The following is a 6,522-nucleotide window of genomic DNA, read 5'->3' as shown; positions in this document are numbered from 1 at the left end:
TAAATCTTGAGATTTAGTCAAGTAGAAAAGATCCGTATCATTCGGCCTCTGCCATAGAACCCCTAATTCTATTGGCAAAAAATTGAGACAGTTGATTTTCTCAAACCTCTGTTGGATACATAAGAACCTCCCAACCAAGCTCCAGGAGCTTCTGGCGAGTCACTGACGATGTGTGTTCTGATGGAACACAATTCCTCTCCTATTGGGCAATTGCTTCCTTCAGAAGGTCCCGACAGTTCAGTTCCGAGTTAACAGTTGTGCCTGTCGTAGGGAATCAGCTCATAGTAGATGAATCCCTACTAATACCACCAAACACACAAACCTTCATGGTCATCAATCCTAGCCATCGTTTCCACTGGATCACCTCGTTCCGACCACGACCGTTTTCGCTTGACGTTGTCGTAAGTCGATGGATGGATTTTGTTGTGGTTCAGCAGTGATTCGCAGATAAGAATTCGATCCATGAGGATTTTTTTTGCGTTAACTTGTGTGGTACCCATACATCGAGCTTCTTCTTGAAACCAGCCTTATGCAAATGTTCCAAACGATTTTTGTGCAATATTTGGCTTTTGGGCAATCGAAACAGTATATCATCAGGACCATAAAGACATTTTCAGCTGCCCAATGTGCATATTCGCCATTATCAAAGAAAAACTGAAAAATAGCGTATTTTTTTTTTGCTAATGTCCATCTTTGACACACTCAAATGAAACCGAATCAACTAATCACAAAACTTGTAGTGAATTCATCGTTCTAATGCCATATAGTGGAACCCGATCGGACTTATACAACGCGAGATACAGATAACTGAAGCCATCCATTGAAAAATTATTGGATATCTTTTTACTACACCTAATATTACGCAATAGTCCTTTCCTTGCCCTTAAGTTCCTAGCATATGTCTAAAAAGACGAGAAGCTTCTGATGACTGAGCCACACAGAGTGCATAATTATACATTTCTCGTCTATGATGCCATTATGTATTATGTTCTTTTACACAACTTATGCTTATTATATTCTCCTGCATTGGACCAATAAAATTATAAAATGGAGAAGCAATTAGGGATTAGGGATGAATCCAGGAAGAGGATGTTTTTTCTTACATATAATTGATTAATAAAATGGTAACTGGATGAGTATGAGAAAATGTAATATGTGTTATTTAATTTTCTTGATAATAATGCTATTATATTTTTCTGTATTTAACTCGCTCTAGTATTGCCAATGCGTATTTCAAACTTTTGTATCTTTTATAATGTTTCTATATTTGAAATGGCATAATATTTAGGTATTTATGCCATCAGTTTCGATTTGCCTCACAAATTAAACAAAATTTTAATTTCGTAACGTATTGCATACAAGAATTTTTCTAATATAACATTGTAGATTAGACACCCTTTTTCTTGAATGGTGGATTGCTTGAGGATTGACAGGTTGTAGGTCTATGTCATAGACCTTCAAGAAACAGTACGATGTCTTATGTTTTTGTCAACCATAAGGCATGATATTTCATTTCCAGTAAAAATAGTATATGCCGTAAGCATAGTATCAGAGAAATGGGATTAACCAAGTTGTGAATATTGAAAATCAGTGAAGAGGGTTTAGAGATACCTCAAAGGAATTATAGATGTCGGTTTACTCTATTTTAGTCAAGGTGATATGAAGTTGAAAGTTTACAGTGATGCTGACTATGTGCTCTTCAAATCCCCGTTATTGCAACGCCCAAACGGGGATAAGTACAACCCAGTGGCGTACCCAGACATAAGCCTGGGTGGGATAAAGAAAAAAAATCCAAATTTTCCTTTTTTTGAAGAAGTTTTCCAAATAAGTTTGCTTACTCATAATAAGATTGTGATATATAAGGTTGTTACATATAATGTATATTCCTCCTGGGAGGAATTATTTCCCCTTATCCCACTGGTACAACCCTTCAAGTCCTTGAAGCCTGATCCTGGAATGTCACTTCAAAATTTCCGTCGATAACGAAATTACAGTTAAAGGAGTGGAAGAGTACTTACTTTCGTGATTAGTTCATTAAATTAAGACAGACTAAAGTCAAATTTGGCAACCAATTGCACAATTTTTTCCAGGATGTCGCTGTTGTTCGCGAAGAGTCGTTATTTCTAAAGAATAATTTTATCATTTCCACCCTTTCTTCTATGGAATACACCATTTCAATTCTAATACAAATTTATAATAGTTTTGTTTTGACACATTTGTAACGTTCTTAAAAATTCACCATAGACTATAAGATAAATCAAAAACATGGTCCGTCTACTTTTTTGTACATAACATAACTACTAAATAACTTTGAAATGTGTCGGATACGAATAATATTCTCGAGATGCCTCTTTCACTATTTTCGTTGTTATTTCATTATCGATGGATATTTTGAAGCGAAATTTTAGGATCAGATAGTACTCTATACGATTTTTGAAATTTGTCATGGCAACACCCTCATCCATATCCAAAATCAAGGGGTTGTGCTCACCCCCGTTAGGGGGTTGAAGTTATGGAAATGAAAAAGCGGAAAAATTGTTCCCAGTCCGAAGGATTTTCCACATTTCCATTTGGAAAATCGAGCAGTTAAGTTTTCCTTGGACCACCCTGTATATTAATGTTAGGTCATAATAGATAGAATCAATATATTTGTCCATGTAAATAGGAATCATTAATTCAAATTGATTGAAAAACCCATGAAACAGTTAATATGTATTGTTGGTTGCTACTCTCAATATGTACAGTGGGAAATTGTTCTCCACATAAGACGACCAATAACGGAATAAATTAGAAAACATTGAACAAAATTTATTATACTTTTCGTTATTTCAATTTAACAATAAGATTTTGCAAATTACACATTGATGTGATCAATATGATATGAATCAATGATAACTTTAATTTGAGATTTATATTTATAGGTTATTCCATGTTCAATGAAACGGAATACCTATATAAATTAAATCATGTATTTACTAATGGTAAATACATGTATCCCAAAATTGATTTAGAGTATTTGTTTTTCATTTTTAGTTTCGTTAAGAAAAAAGGTAACTTGTTAACTTTATTTCCGTGTTTTTATACTACCATTATTTGAGACAAGTTAATTTATCGACAGTGACATAACTGTAAGGTGGCAGGCCTGATATATCATGCCACGGGTCCCCGCCTCTGGCTTCTAATTATTATTATCCCCGATTATTTTCATTCGTTAGACACTCATAATATGCTTGCAGAACTTGCAGTGGTTTCTCGTTGCGACCACTTGATCTTGGACGGCTAGAACAAAACCTGGATACCTTCTACCTGATATGGGCCAATAGTTCGATACTTTGATTCAGACATGATCCTGATTCATCTCGTTGAAATCGTTGAATCTTTGCAATTTTTCTGAGTTTGGTGTTTGTTGTATGAAACTTGCTCCTTGTGCATTTGTAAAATTGTTGATTAGTCTGCTCTACACAAAGTTTAGTAGTATGTTTGATGTACTTGCTTTGTCTTTGAAGAATGTTCGTAGGCATTCTATTTGCCCATGACCAAGTACTATAATGCCCACACTTTTATTATTATTATTATTATTATTATAATTCATACAAGAGTAAGGGAAAGGTGCTCAAGATGATCCCCTTAAGCAAGAATTGACGTTATTCTTTAGTTTCTCCGAGTAGCGCAAAACTGTAAACGTATAGGTACTCCTTTTAGAAGTATCCATCATTCTATTGCCCTACTCAAAATATTCAATCACAGAAGGTTTTTTGAAATATTTTTCTATTTTCCAAAACCTTACAAAAGGATAATGTTTTACACCCCAGTGTTTTGGATGATCCCTGTGGTATCGGTAAACAAATATCTGCAGATATTATATAATGATTTTATTGAGGAATAAAACATATTATAGATCCTCGACTGAATAATCAACTAAGAATCAACATATATATGATATAGTGATATAGGATATGAAAAAAAGTCTAGTCAATTCTATAAAAATATTTTGTTGATCATTAATAGTTTTTTATTTTGTTTTTATTTTATTATTGAAACTCCAACTCAGAATATAGTTTCAATAATAAAATAAAATCAAAATAAAAAACTATTAATGATCAACAAAATATTTTTATAGAACTGACTAGACTTTTTTTCACTTTTCTATAATATCAATTGCTTTTTGGCAGCTGTTGTTGTAAATGTCGCAAATGAATGAATTCACTTGAGTCATCACTATCAATTCCAGACTTGCTGGTATTGATCACTAGAAAATTTTTTTTATGCAGAATAAACATTCTGTCATCTCCATCAGATCTTTTGGCTACTGATCTACCACTTATGTTGTTTTTATAAGTAGCTTCCCTGTTTTTCTGATCTTTTCGTAATTTTTCATTTTCTTTTTCATTATTTTTGCTGAATCCATCCTGTAAGTAATGTTTATAAGGAGAATTATAGAAATATATAGATATAGTTTGTTGACGATTATTAGAACCCTAAGTAGTTCAAACAGTATGTAAAAAATCAAGTTAAGGGATCATCTTGCTCCAAGTTTCACTTTTCCGTTCAATATTCGCTATAATAACCTATATGAACGTCATCGTCTTCAAGTCAACAAATAATTTAAACTTAACATGTTAGGAAGCCGCAAACATAAGAATCATTTGTTTTTTACTATTCACAATAAAGGAAGCTTAATCTTAATGTTAACCTCACTTTAGATCAAGCGGCCACAATTTATATTTTTTACTGTGAATGTCCACTGTTCACTCGCATCGAAGTAACAAATTTACCTAGGCGGGGGGGTGTTAAGGGCTACGTAATGGCATACGATTCAACGAGATGACATTGCTCATGAGCTTGTAATCGAAAGAGGCGTTTTTTCGAGCGTTTGGAAGCAGGGGTCCAAATGGCCGCAAGTCTACTCTGACTGCCATCCCTTGCTGCCATCGAAACCTGCCACTCAAGAGGTTGTTTTATTGAGTATCCGGGTCAGATTTCAGATGGTAACAGACAGCTGGCAATTTATGAGGTACCATCGGAACTTCGGAGACTACCAAATTCTTGTGCAAAATGAAAGAATTTTTGATAGATTTCATCGAAATAAAGGGTGTTTTTTTAGATCTATAGAACTTTAAATTGCAATAAAACAACGATGGATTATTCGATTGACATGAATTTTATTTATCCGCAAGATAATCTTGTGGCATTACATTTTAAATATGATTTCTGGCATATGACTGCCACGGCTGGCTCGGATGTAGTACAATCTGGACGTCCAATTTTCGATGACTTTTTCCAACATTTGTGGCCGTATATCGGCAATAACACAGCGAATGTTGTCTTCCAAATGGTCAAGGGTTTGTGGCTTATCCACATAGACCAATGACTTAACATAGCCCCACAGAAAGTAGTCTAGCGGTGTTAAATCACAAGATCTTGGAGGCCAATTCACAGGTCTAAAACGTGAAATTAGGCTGTCACCAAACGTGTCTTTCAATAAATCGATTGTGGCACGAGCTGTGAGACATGTTGCGCCGTCTTGTTGGAACCACAGCTCCTGGACATCATGGTTGTTCAATTCGGGAATGAAGAAGTTAGTAATCATGGCTCTATACCGATCACCATTGACTGTAACATTTTGGACATCATCGATTTTGAAGAAGTACGGACCAATGATTCCACCAGCCCATAAAGCGCACCAAACAGTCAGTTTTTCTGGACGTAACGGTGTTTCGACATACACTTGAGGATTAGCTTCACTCCAAATGTGGCAGTTTTGTTTATTGACGTAGCCATTCAACCAGAAGTGCTCTTCATCGCTAAACAAAATAAAATGGACGTAGTGCGCGATACGTATTCCGCACAGAACCATTATTTTCGAAATAAAATTGCACTATTTGCAAGCGTTGTTCAGGCGTGAGTCTATTCATGATGAATTGCCAAACCAAACTGAGAAAAAATCATTTGACAACTGTTAAATCGGTCGCCATCTTGAACAGTTTTGCCAACTTAAAGTTATATACCTCGAAAAAAAACACCCTTCATCCGGATACTCAATAAAACAACCTCTCGAGTGGCAGGTTTCGATGGCAGCAAGGAATGGCAGTCAGTGTAGACTAGCTCGTGAGTGGCGGGCATATTGAACTTCCCAACTACAATAGATGAGTTGCAATCCATAATTAAAAACACAAAAGGAAACTTATTGAAAAAAATTTTTCCTTGAACACCTTCGCAAGATAATAAATCACTGCATGGAAGAGGGGATTTGTCCTAGGAAGCTAAGTATTGCAAAGGTTATTACCATATACAAGAGTGGAGACATAAATGATGCTACTAACTATAGACCAATTTCGTTTCTACCAGCAATTTCGAAAATCATTGAAGAGGTACTCCGAAGAAGGATGATTGGGTTTTCAGATAAGAATGATATCTTTCCTAAGGTCAACGTGGCTTCAGAAGCGGTAGATCGACTGTAACAGCGCTAGCTCAGCTAATTGGTGGAGATGCAGACGCCCTAGACAACTGTAAATATGTCGA

This window comes from Harmonia axyridis, chromosome 1 (genome assembly GCF_914767665.1).
Source record: "Harmonia axyridis chromosome 1, icHarAxyr1.1, whole genome shotgun sequence".
Classification (NCBI taxonomy): Eukaryota; Metazoa; Arthropoda; class Insecta; order Coleoptera; family Coccinellidae; genus Harmonia; species Harmonia axyridis.
This window is presented reverse-complemented; position numbering follows the sequence as displayed.